We start from the raw sequence: 14623 nt of genomic DNA, 5'->3' as shown, positions 1-14623 counted from the left end.
TAACTGTGATCTTCATTAAGTCAATCTGTTTCAGCCTTATTATTTTCATCTGGAAAATGGAAATAATGCCTGTCTTGGAGGGTTATTAAATGAGAAAATGCACGCCTTGTTCACGTGTGGCATGTAAAAGATGTTGAATAAAACCTGTTCCTTACTCCCCCACCCTTTTTTTAACTTGTTGACAGGTTTGACATAAAACTTTAGTTATCTGCTTCCTTGTGTCCCAGAAAAACAGAGTTAAGAGCTACATACCAGGAATTTTGATGTGTATCTGAAATGTTCAGCTGTCATAACTTCAAGCCAAAATCTTCTAAACTAAGTGACCATTTATATTATCAAATACCATTCCATGGAATCGCTTTAGTGCACAATTTGTGTCAAGATTTTCCAGAGTGCCACAAGCCTCATCACTTTTCATGTAACTCAGGAAGTTACTCATTTAACCCAGATTTCCAATAAACTCATACATACAAACTGTGTCATACTCCTCTGGAAATGTCATCACATTTGTGTGTGTGTGTGTGTGTGTGTGTGTGTGTTAACTGCTCTTTGCAAAGGAAAAAAACTCACTTCAAATATTATTTCTTTCCTTATATTCCTGACTGAATCTAACCGAAAGGTGACCTGAACTCCCATTTGCTGACCCTCTGCACTTCCGGGCCGCAGCAGCACAGCTGGGTTTCTGGCTCTTTCCCTGCTTAACATTTCCTCTGATGATGAGTTCTGACTTCACATTATACCGGGGGTTGCTGTTGTGTTGTGTTTTGTTTTGAGCTCCCCCTTTGTACAAGCCCTACTCTTGTCACAGCGTATATATGGCAAACAAGACAGAGCTTACATTTTTGTGACAACAATCAAATAAGATACTTTCAAAATGAGTGAGTGCTACCAAGGAAATAAATAGGCTAATGGGATATGTATAGTGGCTGGTAGATGGCAGGTAACTTAGAAGGGGTTCTTGGGGAAATAAGGCAGCAACAATGTCCAGAGGTGAAAATGAGTTTGGCATATTTGAAGAACAGAGTGGCTGGGATTCATTCCCTCTCTCTGTCTCTCTCTCAACTTTGTAACAGTAGTATGCAGTGAAGAGATAGGCAGGAGACAGACAAAAATTATTCTCTGGGCCCGGGCCTCCAGCATCCCCGGAGGGCTGGATCTGTATCTACCCACTTCCAAGAACCTTCCTTTAAACCAGAAGTGTGTGGTGACTCACATTCTCACTCTGTCTCTCTCACAGGGAACCTGACTGTCTTGCCCTCCTGCCTTGAATTTACCCCTGACTGAGTTCAACCGAGAGTACTTGATTTTCTCCTACATAATGGCTTTTTAACTTAAAAATTAATTACTAAAGTACTGCCTGCTTATGAAGATTAAAACATGAAGAAAGGCAGAAATCAAATTAAAAAGTTATTCACAATCTCACCACCCAGAGATAAATATTGGTTATCATTTTGTGATATATCATTTCAGACATGTATTCATTTATATATATATTTTAATCTATCATAATGTGACTTTATTCAGTGATATAAACTTCTTTATCAACAATCGATGCCTGATTCTACATTATTTTAAATAATTTGTCATGCTGATGATATACCACAATTGTTTCAACCCATTCACTGCTTCAAGGACTAATACAATAATTATGATAATCACAGTAGTTAATAGATGTTAAGAACACTGATAATTTTATACACATTATTTCCAAGGCAAGGAATGTTAAGTGAGTTGCTTGACAGTAAGTGACAGACAATGGTGAAGCAAATGCCATTTGCTACGCATGTACTGTAGGCTAGGCACGGTGCTCATCTCAGTAGCAAAAGAACTGCTATTTCCTTTAAACTGCCCAGGTGAGAACTCTGTAGCCCTCAGGTAATGGTAGTGGGAGAGAGGCATCTGGATGTCCACGCCCACCAAGACTGCTTACAGTGGTGCGGAAACAACACTGCTGTTAGGATAGGGCACTTATAAGCTAGACATCCAAAGTTTGGCAGTCATTATTTTCTTGCCTTAGGCTACAGTCCAGTCTCAATTTTTGGTGCCCCTCCAAGATGGCTTCCCCACCCTGAGCCCCTCACCTCTTACCTTCAGTTTCTTTATTTATAAAATAGACAAACCATAGTTATTACCATTATTGGCTATCAAGTAAAACAGGCCCCAATCCTGGGTGACCAAGTGTCCAGGAATGAGGTGCTTCCTCACAAGTGCTCTTTGAAAAAGTGAGAAGGGAACCATCAGAGTTTGGGAACCTAGAGGAATGAAGAAAAAGGGAGTTGGAAATAATCTAGTTTTTCCTCAAGGTTACTACTGAAGAAAATAATGAGGGGAGAAGGGGTTGGGGTGGGGAATTCTCCAGCAACCTCATTTAAGTGTGCCGCAATCGTGGGTGTAGGACAAGTCATATTCCTTTAAGGCCCTGCTGGTGTCTGGGAGACCAGCTCACAAGTTGACATCCTGATCTCTCATTGGTTCCCACATAAAGGACAGTCAGCCAATAACAGGCATCATCAAACAATTGGGAGAATGCTCAGAGGCAGAAACTGAAGCAGGATGCCTCATATCTGGCATGCTCATATTCTGAGCTTGAAGAGGTGAACTAATTGGCAAAGGTTGCTCAGCAAGTAAATGATGGAGCCAGAAATGAAACTCTAACTTCTGACCCAGAGCCTTTCCTCTCTCTGTTACATGTTGTTACTTTTACTGCTGGAACGCCATTCAATCAAACGCCATTCGATCTGTTTGCTAAAATAAGCAAACAGACAAAAACTTCCATAAACTTTATGTTCATGGCAGATTACTGTCTTCACCTCCTGCTTAACGGAAACTTGGTTCTCTCTTGAGGCCACATCTTATATTCTCTTCCAGTCTCCGGATTAGAAGCTGCCTATTCTGCCACATTCCACTGGGGCTTCCATGGGCAGTCTCAACATTCCCCACTGACATTAACCGATCACTACACTTCTATTACTTGGAAAATTTACTTCTCCTTTGAGGCTTATGCCATCCAGCTCAGCAGCTCAGACCCTCTGTCCTGAGACCATGACTCCTAAACGAGTGCACCAGAATGGAAGGAATAACTGGGTGGGGAGGGCTGTCTTTGGGGCTCACACCGTCTTCTGTGTTTTCTTTGCAGTGGTTGTCTTCTGACCATCTCAGTCCCTCAAGTCTTCTCCACTTCAAGTCCTGCTACCACCCAGGTGACTTCATAATGTGAAGCCATTTAACACCCTAGCCTCTTTGTTCCTCAATGTTGGCAACAGTAACCGCCACCTCACAGCTCACGGTTATACCCTGGACCTCCTCAAGACCTGGCGCTCCACTTCTGAGATCTCGAGTTCTGGTGTATTGAATCTCTCTGCTTGTCATCTCCTAGCTCCCTAACCCTCTTATTCCTACCATATCTTCTCCCTGACATCCTGGCCTTTGGCCTCACTGTTTTCTCTCAAGTCTATATCACTCTCTTTAATATTTTGCTTCCTTCCCTGTTCTCCCTTGACCTTGTAGTACAGCATGAAAAACAGCACTATCCTCTTTCAGCCACACCCTTTCTGAAAAGTCTAAACTCTGTATTAGTCCAACCATCTGCCTTCTTTACTCCTAAGCTTGGACTCCTGAGCACAACCTGGCAGATTGGCCCTAAAGCAACCTTGGTCATCTCTTCACAATAGACGTGAATTAATTTAACTAACAAAACTGAGTAGTCCATTCATTCATCTGGCAAACATTTACTTATCGTCTGTTACATGCCAGGCAAGGTGCTACATGTTAAACAAAAAACAGTAGACAGCAAAACCAGACCAGGGACACAGTGCCTGCCTTCATCGAAAAATGGCCTACCAGAAAAGAGAGCCCTTGTCCACTCTATACACACATATCGTTATAGTCATGAAGAGTGCTACAAAGGAAAAACCTCCAAGTATTATAAAAGTGTACCATAGGACAGCCTACCCTAGTCTCAGGATCAGGAAAGGCCAACCTGAGAAAGTAACATTTAATTTCTGGCCTAAAGGAAAAGTTCAAACTAACTAAGTGAAGGTATAATAGAAGTGGAATGGAAGGGTTTCTTTGTGGAGGGAAGAGCGTCTACGAAGGCCCGGAGACAGGAAGGAGGGAGGAAGTGAAGGGGCCTTGCGAGAGTGTGTGGAGGGCTCCGAGGCGAGGTTAGGGAAGTCTGTGAGCCAGATCTCTGGGTCATGTTAAGCCTTTTGAACCGTTAGGGTGTTGTGCAGAGAATGACGTTGTCTGACTTGCCTTGTCTTTTAGAAGAGGTCAATCCATTTGTAGGATGTTGAAAGGATTAAATGGAGGTACGTAAACCAGATAGAAAGCTGTTGTAATTGCCCACTCAATGGCTGGAGGCTTAGTGGGGACAGATTTGAGAAACTTCTCCAAACTCCAAAAGGCCCATAACCTACTTTTCATTCCTCCCAGTACCACCACCACCACTACCACCAATTTTGGCAATTGACTTGCTTCCTACTTCTTAGGAAACTGAATATATCAGGTGTGAACTTCCTCAATTTCCTGCTTCTACACTCACAGATTTAGCTAACTGCATGTCCTTCACTTCCTTCCTGCCAGCCTCAGAGAAAGAAGGTCAGGTCTCCTTTCTGAAGCCCATCATTTCCCCTCCACCTCCTCTGGGACCAATACCATGCTCCATTGCTTGTCCACCCCCTGTCCTGGAGGCAAACTCAATTCTCTTCCAATTAGAAAAACAAAAATCAAAACCCACTAACCTCCTGTCACCCTAGATACTACCTTATCTCTCTCCTCCCTTTATAACAAAGTTTGTAAAGCCTCTTCTCCCTGTGTCAGAGAAGTTGGTGCTCTCCAAACAGTCCATGTGCTCCCCACGTCTCCCAGCTCCTTTGAAGTTAGGTAGGCCTAGGTAACTAGTATCTCACTTTGGACTTAAGAATAGCTGGCATGTGACCTTCCAGTGAGTTCTTAGTTGCTAAGGCAATCCTGGACATTTTGTCTCATAGAAGTTCCAACTTCAAGATGATGGAGACCCCATCACTCTGAGCTCCTAAGTGACTGTGTTGAGCAGTCCCCCCACCCTCACCACACAGAGTGTAAGAAGGAAACAAACTTTTGCTGTAAGTCCCTGAATTTGGGGATACTTTGTTACTACAGCATAGCCTAGTCTAACTAATACATTTACTCTCTCTACTTCCTCATCTCCCCTGCACTTTTTGAAACAGAATTACAGTATTTCTGACGTAGTTTTTAGCTCTCAGACTCCTCTCCATTGACAGTTTACTCAGGCAAATGCCACCACAATTCTCCTATTGCTTAAATCATCTAATTTGATTTCTCTGTATCCTGTAACATAGTTGGCTACTCTCTTCTTGAAGCTTCTCCTCTGGCTGCCATGACACTAGCAACTCTTGCTTTTCCTCCTACTTGTCTAGAACATAGGTTACGGAGGTAAGTAGAACCTTTTTCTCCTTCTATTGAAGTGGCATCAAGTGCCTTTTATCAAGTCAAACTCCCATTTAAAAGACTTCTGTGGCTTTCCAAACCTGAGTTTATTAAACTGACATTTGAGACACTTGATGATTTAGCCACAACCTGTTTTTCCAGCTTTAGCTTCTAGTCCCCTTTACATAGCTTACCCTTCACCCAATAGGGGCTTGATGAGCTCCTCCTCCTCTTTGACCTTCATCATGCTGTTTCCTGTATCTGTCACATGCTTCAGTTTTGCTTTCTCCTTTCAAATAATTTAGATGTTTGTGCAAAAAACCTCATGTAGGGATTGCTTACAATAGTAAAATTTTGGAAATGACCTTAATGTCCATCTTTAGGACAGAATAAAGAAATGTTATAGACATGCCAGGTCTGAAATGCACTCTTTCTCACCAAAATAACGGACTAAGCCAAAAACAGAAGTTCCAACAAGGAAAGAGATGAAGAGTACCTGAAAAGTGGCAGTAAAGATAAATCTAGGATCACAGCTTTGCACTAGGTATAAATGCAACCAATCCTGATAAAAGCAAGGTGAGTCAAAAGATTTATGTTGTGGTTATCACCAAGCTAAAACTGATGAAGCTACTGTACACGTGATCTCTCCAATAAGGGTGTAACCTAAGAAGGAGGAAGATACAAGTTCTAGTCAACAAGGACTCCAATTCAGGGCAAGGCAAAAAAAAAAAAAATTCCTCAGGATAACAGGGAAGGAGTGTCCCGGAAGACAGCTGAGCAGGAGGGCTAGAATGGAAGCAGTTCCAACAGGAAAATGAATTTCTCCAGGAGGAGTGTGTTCCAGAGAAAAATCGGACCTGACAGATGACCTGATGCCACTGGCCCCAAGGAACAGTGTAGTGAAAAATTAGTGGAAGGTGTTAGAAGAGTTATTTCTAGGTAATTATTGCAGAGAATATTAAGTAAATGAAAACCCAAGGCAACTGTGAACTTTAGGAAAAGCAAAAATTGAAAAAAATAGAATTTAGGTATGCTTTGATGGTCATTTGTAAACATTATTTACATAGGGATCATAATGTAAACATTAACTGTTGATTTAGCCCAAAATTGTACTGTAATTCTATCAGGAAGCTGGGGAGAAGAAACAGAAGGGGGTGGAGGTGTGGCAGAACTAAATCCTAATCTACAAATAGAAGTCACTATAGTATGTCTAAAATGGATTAATCAAACGTAGCAAAAGGAACATACTTTTTAGGAAAACGGATATACAAGTGCCATAAGAGACAACGAAGTTGGTAACCTCTGGAGAAGAGACTTGAGGGAATGGGGAGGGGAGAGGCAGGACGGGAAATTATTGCTTTACCTTACATGTCTCTGAGGGGTGGGATCGGCAGGGAGAGGGTTTTTATTCTCCCCACCCCCCCGCATGCTGTCCGTACTATTCAAAGTTTTTACAATAAGTGTGCATTACTTTTATAATTATAATAAAAAAATAATAAAGTCAATGTGCTGTCCCCGTTGTCTGCCTTTGGGAATTTCATCTCCTGGCTGTTGGAACCATCTCCAGTTCTCACGTCTCCAGTCTCAGGCCCTGTGTGTGGGTTTGCCTCCTTTGTTTGAATGGGAGGAAAGCAAAGGCTCCGTGGTTTCTCTCCACAATCAAGAGCTCATCTCAGCTATTGGCAAACACCTACCTGCAAGCCATCTCCAAAGAGGAGGAAGCTGTGGTTCCCTCAGCCAACTCAGCCATCGTCTGGAACGCCAAAGAGCCTCTACCAGGCCATGGGCTGCTGCTGCACAGTATATCTCTCTGTTTTGAAGTTCTCTCTTCCAACCCTTACCTCATTCATACTAAATAGTTTCTATCTTTTTACCCCACACCCCCAGCTCCTGGAACTGATGCTGCCTGGAACATAATATCATAGCTATAAACTAATTAAGTTTGTGTTTGGATGGACCTCGGAACAGAAAACACTCTGAACATGGCTTTGATGTTGATAGTCTGTAGTTCAAAGCTGGAAGCTGCAAGCAAAGCCCCAAAGACATTGTCTTTATTAGACGGATCAGGATCGAAATCTGCCCTCTGCCATGGAGAAATACACTTTTTCTGCCTTCCAAGGCTCTTTGCTAAAAAATATTCTCAAGGCAGGACTTCCGGCAAGATGGAGGAATAGGTGGACGTACCGTACCTCCTCGCACAACCAAGAATAGAACAACAATAATTTACAGACAATAACACCCAGAACTAACAGAGGATTTATCTGAATGGAAGTTGGACAGCCAAGAAGTTGAAGTAGACCCATACATCCAGGCTGGTAGGAGACGACGAGCTGGGCGGGCGCGGGGCTGGCGCGGGTCGGCGGCGCGCGGAGGTCGGGGAAAATTTGGCGTGAAATCGGCGCGACAGCCATCCGGGGCACAAGAACGCAGCAGTGATCCCTGAGTAGGCAAGCTGCGGCTGGGGGACCCAGTGAGGCAGTGATTGTGGACCAGGGCAGAGCTCCCAGCCCAGGAGCCCAGAGAAGGGTCTGAGCCTAGGAGAACAAAACTACCGCCATTATTCCCTCCTGTCCCCGCTCCCCGCCCCCACATATAACGTCACAATCTAGCGACCGGGGTGCCCAGCCCCGGTGAACACCTAAGGCTCCGCCCCCCACCATAACAAGAGCAACCAGACCGAAAAAAAAAAAAAAAGGAGAGACAGGGAAAAACATAAGATATGTTTCCAACAGAACAGATCAGTCCCCCAGGACTCATCCTTTTGAGCAACCAAGCAATAGCCAATCTATCAGATGCACAGTTCAAAACACTGGTGATCAGAAAGCTCACGGAATTGGTTGACTTTAGGCGCAATTTCGATCAAAGGATGCAGGTTACCATAAAAGACATGCAGGAAGATACGCGGAGGAGAGCCAATAGTGAAAGGAAGGAATCTGAGTCTCAAAACAATACAGTGGACCAGAAGGAAGATAGAATCAACCAAGCAGGAAAGCATGATGAAATAAGAATTCAAAAAATCGAGGAAAAGCTTAAGAGCATCCAGGACACCTTTAAACGTTCCAACATCAGAATTATAGGGGTACCAGAAGGGGAGGAGCAACAAGTGGAAAAGTTATTTGAACAAATAATAAAGGAGAACTTCCCCAATCTGGCAAAGGGAACAGTCTTCCAAGAAATCCAAGAAGCTCAGAGAGCCCCAAAGAAGTTGGACCCAAGAAGAAACACACCAAGGCACATCATAATTACATTAGCCAAGGTGAAAACGAAGGAGAGAATCCTAGAAGCAGCAAGAGCTAAGGGGACAGTCACCTACAGAGGAGTTCCCATCAGACTGTCAGCTGATTTCTCCAAAGAGACTTTACAGGCAAGAAGGGGCTGGAAAGAAATATTCCAACTCATGAAAGACATGGACCTACATCCCAGATTGCTCTATCCAGCAAAGCTCTCATTTAGAATGGAAGGGAAGATAAAGTGGTTTTCAGATAAGGTCAAATTAAAGGAGTTCATCATCACCAAGCCCTTATTTTATGAAATGCTAAAGGGACTTATCTAAGAAAAGAAGATAAAGAAAAGACATGTATAGTAAAAGGACAGCAAACTCACAATTATTAACAACCACACCTAAAGCAAAACCAAAAGAAACTAAGTAAACAACTAGAACAGGAACAGAACCACAGAAATGGAGGGTACATGGAGGGCTAGCAGCAGGGGGGTGGGAGGAGGAAAGAGGGGGAAAAAGTATAGAGAATAAGTAGCATAGAATGTAGGTTGAAAATAGATAGGGGGAGGGCAAGAATAATACGGGAAATGTGGAAGCTAAAGAACTCATAAGTATAACACATGGACATGAACTAAAGGGGGGGAACGTGGGTGGGAGAGGGGGTACAGGGTGGAGGGGAGAGAAGGGGGGAAATGGGACAACAGTAATAGTATAATCAATAAAATATATTTAAAAAAAGAAAAAAAACATTCTCAAAAAGACGTTCTTTGCTTGCAGGCATTCTGTGTCTAGAACAAAACATTCTGTGTCTAGAACAAAGTTGATACAAGATGTACAGAAGAGCAATGGAGAATTCTCTCCCGAGACTGACCCACAGAAACCGTGAGATTATAAGTGTTTGCTGTTTGAAGCCATTAAGATTTGGAGCAATTTGTTACACAGCAACATGTAATACTGTCATAGATTTTTATTTCTGATGCTCTTATTCTCTTGTGTAGATCTAGATTTTCATTCAGTGTGATTTACCTTTTGCCTGGAGAATTTTCTTTAACCTTTTTTCCAGTGTTGGTTTGCTGATAATGACTTTTTTCAGTTTTTAGAAAAATATGTAAAGGCCTTTATTTTGTTGTTGTTGCTGTTGTTTTCTTTTAAACAAAACTCACTCATTGCAAATGTATAAACTCAATGATTTGGTAAATTAATAAACTTGTATATCTATCACCATAATCCAGTTTTAGAACATTATCATCTCTTCCAAAAGTTCCCTGGTGCTTGTTCAATACTTAATCTCCACTCCCACCCCAGACCTAGGCAACCACTTAATCTCTTTAAATTTGCTTTTTCTAGGTATTTCATATAAATAGAATCATACATGTAGTCTTTGCTTCAAGCTTCATTCACTTAGTTCATCCATGTTATAGCATGTGTCAGTAGTCCATTCCTTTTAAATAATGAATAATGTTCCATTATATGGATGTATTGTACCATGTAATCCCTTCTCAGCCTTTTGGCTAAGACAAAGTGTGGCTATACCACATTTTATCTTTCACCAATTGATGAACAGTGAGCTTGTTTCCATCTTTTTACTATTATGAATAAGACTGCTATGAACATTTTCATACATGTTTTTGTGTGGACATATGTTTTAATTTGCCTTGGATAGATTCACAGAAATGGAAATGTATGATAATTTTTATGAAGTGGACAAACTGCTCTCCGAAGTGGTTGTACCATTTTACATTTCTACCAGTAGTACATGAGGGTTCCAATTTCCGCACATCCTTGCCAACACTTGGTATTATGTATCTTTCTTGTTACGCCCCTCTAGTGAGTACGTAGTGGCATCTTTTCGTAGTGATATTTTCTTTTTACTGTAGTGTCGTCGACATACAACATTGTTACTTTTAGGTGTACAACATAATGGTTTAATATTTATATACCTTACAAAATGATCATTACAATAAGTCTAGTAATTATCTGTCACCAAAGTTGTTACAATATTATTGGTTATATTTTCTATGCTGCACATTATGTTGCTGTGCCTTATATGCTTTATAACTGAAAGTTTGTATCTCTTAATCCCCCATTTGTTTATCTTATTTTTTCCATTTATAAATTGAGTTACTTTTCTTTTATTACTGAATTGTAACAGTTCTTTATTTATTCTAGATTCAAGTCTTTTATCAGGCATGTGATTTGCTAATATTTTATCCCAACCTATGCCTTGTCTTTTCATTTTCTTAATGGCGTCTTTGAAACACAAAGTTTTTTTTAAGTCCAACTTATTGATTCTTTTCTTTATGGCTTATGCTTTTAGTTCCATGTCTAAAAACTCATTTTCGGATCCAAGGCCATGAAGATATCCTCTTATATATTTTTTTAGAAGTCTTACAACACTTGCTCGTACATCTAGGTCTGTGATCCATTTAAGTTAATTTTGTGTATGGTGTAAGGTAAGGGTTTTAGTTATTTTTTTTTTGTATGTGGATATTCAATCATCAAAGCACCATTTGCTGAAAAGATTATCCTTTGCCCCACTCAATTGTTCTTGCTCCTTTGTCAAAATCAAATGACCATGAATGTAAAGTTTTATTTTTGGACTATTAATTCAGTTTCATTGATCTAAATGTGTATCTTTGTGCCAACACTATACTCTCTTGATAATTGGGCTTTGTAGTAAGTTTTGATTTCCTTTATTTCTGAAAGATATTTTTTCTAGATATGGAATTTCAGGTCGACAGTTTTTTTTTCCTTTCAGCACATTAAAAATGTTGTGATACTGTCCTCAGGATTGCATAATTTCATATGAGAAGTCTGCTGTCATTATCTTTATACCTGTGTACAGAGTTATAAATCTGCTTTTTCTCTAGTCATTTAGTTATTTTTTTACTTTAAATAATTTCATTATGAAGTACCTTAGTGTGTTTTTAAATTTAACTTAATTTTTATTGAATTTATTGGGTGACACTAGTTAATAAAATTATATAGGTTTCAGGTGTACAGTTCTACAATACATCATCTGTATATTGTATTGTGTGTCCACCACCCCAAGTCAAGTCTCCTTCCATCACCTGTTATCTCCCCTTTACCCTCTTTTACCTCCCTCACCGCTTTTCTTTCTGATACTCTTGTCTGTGTCTATGAGTTTTCACTATACTGTTGTCTGTGTCTACGAGGTTTTTTGTTTTGTTTTTTTTCTTAATCCCTTAACTTTTTTCACCCAGCCCCACATCCCCCTTCCCCTCTAGAAGCTGCCAATCTCTTTTCTATCTATGAATCTCTTTCCATTTTTTTGTTAGTTTATTGTATTCATTATATTCTACATATGGTATTTGTCTTTCTCTGACTGGCCTATTTCATTTAGCATAATGCTCTCCAGGTCCATCCACGCTGTTGCAAAGGGTAAGATTTCCTTCTCCTTTACAGCCAGGTAGTATTCCTCTGTGTAAATGTTCCACAGCTTTTTTACCCACTCATCCACTGATAGACAACTAGGCTGCTTCCACATCTTGGCTATTGTTGCAATGAGCACAGGGGTGCAGATATTCTTTTGAATTAGTGTTTCAGGTTTCTTCAAGTATATTCCCAAGAGTGGAATCGCTGGGTCATAATGCAGTTGTGTTAAAAAAATTTTTTTTAAGATTTTATTTATCCATGTCTAGAGAGAGGGAAAGGGAGGAGGAAAGAGAGGGAGAGAAACATCACTGTGTGGTTGCCTCTCACACGCCCCCCTACTGGGGACCTGGCCCAAAACCCAGGCATGTGCACCATGGGAATTGAAACGGTGACCCTTTGGTTCAAAGGCTGGCACTCAATCCATTGAGCTACACCAGCAAGGGCAATTTTTTTTCATCCTCACCTGAAAACATTTTGTCATTGCTTTTTTAGAGAGAGAGGCAGAGAAATATTGATGTGACAGAGAAGCATTGATTGGTTGCCTCCCTTATGCATTTGTCTGGACAGGAGATTGTTTGCACCTGCACTGGAAATCAAATCCGCAACCCACATATGTGCCCTAAGCAGAAATCAAGCCTGCAACCTTTTGGTTACTGGGTGATGCTCCAACCAACTAAGCTACACTGGCCAGAGCCATTTTTAATTTTATGAGGTAACTCCATACTGCTTTTCACAGTGGCTACACCAATCTACATTCCTACCAACAGGGCAAAAGAGTTCTATTTTCTCCACATCCTTGCCAACACTTGTTTGTTGATTTATTGATAATAGCCATTCTGACAACTGTGAGGTGATATCTCATTGTGGGTTTTTAAAAAATTATATCTTATTAGCTCTGGCTGGTGTGGCTCAGTGGTTGAGTGCTGGCCTACAAAGGGTCACTGGTTAGATTCCCAGTCAGGGCACATGCCTGGGCTGTGGGCCAGGTCCCCGGTAGGGGGCGCACAAGAGACAGCCACACATTGATGTTTCTGTCCCTCTTTTTCTCCCTCCCTTCCCCTCTCTAAAAAATAAATAAAATCTTTAAAAATGTACCTATTTTATTCATTATGCTATTACAGTTGTCCTGAGTTTTCCCCCTTCCCCCTCCACCCAGCGTCCCCTGCTCCCTCAGGATAGTTCATGTCCATGGGTCATGCGTATGAGTTCTTTGGCTACTCCATTTCCTATACTGTATTTTACATCCCATGGCTATTCTGTAACTTCCTGTTTGTACTTCCTAATCCCCTCACCCCTTCACCCATTCTCCCTCCTACCCCTCCCATCTGGCAACCTTCTGGTTACTAACTTCTTTTCTCTTGCTTTTAAGAGTCTCTCTTTATCTTTAACTTTGGCCTTTTAATAATGATGTCTTAGAGTGGGCCTCTTTGCATCTATCATAATTGGGACTCTCTGTGCTTCCTGGACTTGCATGTCTGTTTCCTTCACCAAATTAAGGACGTTTTCTTTCACTGTTTTTCACATAGATTTCCAAATTATTGCTCTTTCTTTTCTTCCGGCATCCCTATGAGGGAAATGTTGGACCCCTTAAACTGTTTACAAAATCCTCATTTTGGGAGGGGATTCTTTTTCTTCTGGTTCTGCATAGTTGTTTTTTGCTTCCTTGTGTTCCAAATCATTGATTTGATTCTTGGCTTCATCTATTCTACCCTTATTTCCCTAAAAATTGCTCTTTATTTCAGTTATCGCATCCTTTGTTTTGGGCTGGGTCTTTTTTATGCTGCTGAGGTGCTCACTAAGTTCCTTGAGCATCAAAAGCACTGTATATACAGTGTTTTGAACTCTGCATCTGAAAGATTGCTTATCTCCATTTCCTTTAGCTCTTTTTCTAAAGTTTTCATCTGTTCTTTCATTTGGGCCATGTTTCTTTGTTTCCTCGTTTTAGCAGCCTCCCTGTGCTTGTTTCTATGTATTAGGTAGAGCTGCTTTGGCTCTGTGTCTTGGTAGTGTGGCCTAGTGTAGTAAGTGTCCTGTAGGGTCCAGTGGCACAGCCTGCCCTATCATCCAAGGTGGGTACTTGAGGTGTGCCCTTCGTGTGGGCTGAGGACATAGTCCTCTTGTAGTTGAAACTTGGTTGCTGTTGGTAGATCAATGAGAGAGATTTACCCAAGCCAGTCAGCTGCAAGAACAAGCTGTGACCACTGACCACCAATCTCCGCCCTCCGTGGAGGATGAGTTGTACAGGACAGGGTGGTGATGCTCAGATGTGGTCTATAGCTGTCTACTGGGTGGGCTGGCCCTGGGGTTTCCAGGTGGTGCAGACCAAGGTCAGCCCCCACCTGTGTTTTTCCCCAGGCCACCCTGCCTGAGCTGTAAAGCAATCTGAGATGGCTGCTACTTGTGCTGAGCTTGGAGATTCCCAGGTGAAACCAAGCTGTGAACCTAATTTGGCTGCTGCTAGGGCTCACTGAAGCCAGCTGTTGCTTGTTTGATAGGACTTAGAAGCTAAGATGAGCCATTCTTATGGAAAAGCAGCTTGGGTTGGCCTATAAATTGGGTGGAGTAGGGCCTCTGCGG

This window comes from Phyllostomus discolor, chromosome 6, assembly GCF_004126475.2.
Source record: "Phyllostomus discolor isolate MPI-MPIP mPhyDis1 chromosome 6, mPhyDis1.pri.v3, whole genome shotgun sequence".
Classification (NCBI taxonomy): Eukaryota; Metazoa; Chordata; class Mammalia; order Chiroptera; family Phyllostomidae; genus Phyllostomus; species Phyllostomus discolor.
Note: the sequence above shows the minus strand (reverse complement) of the source record.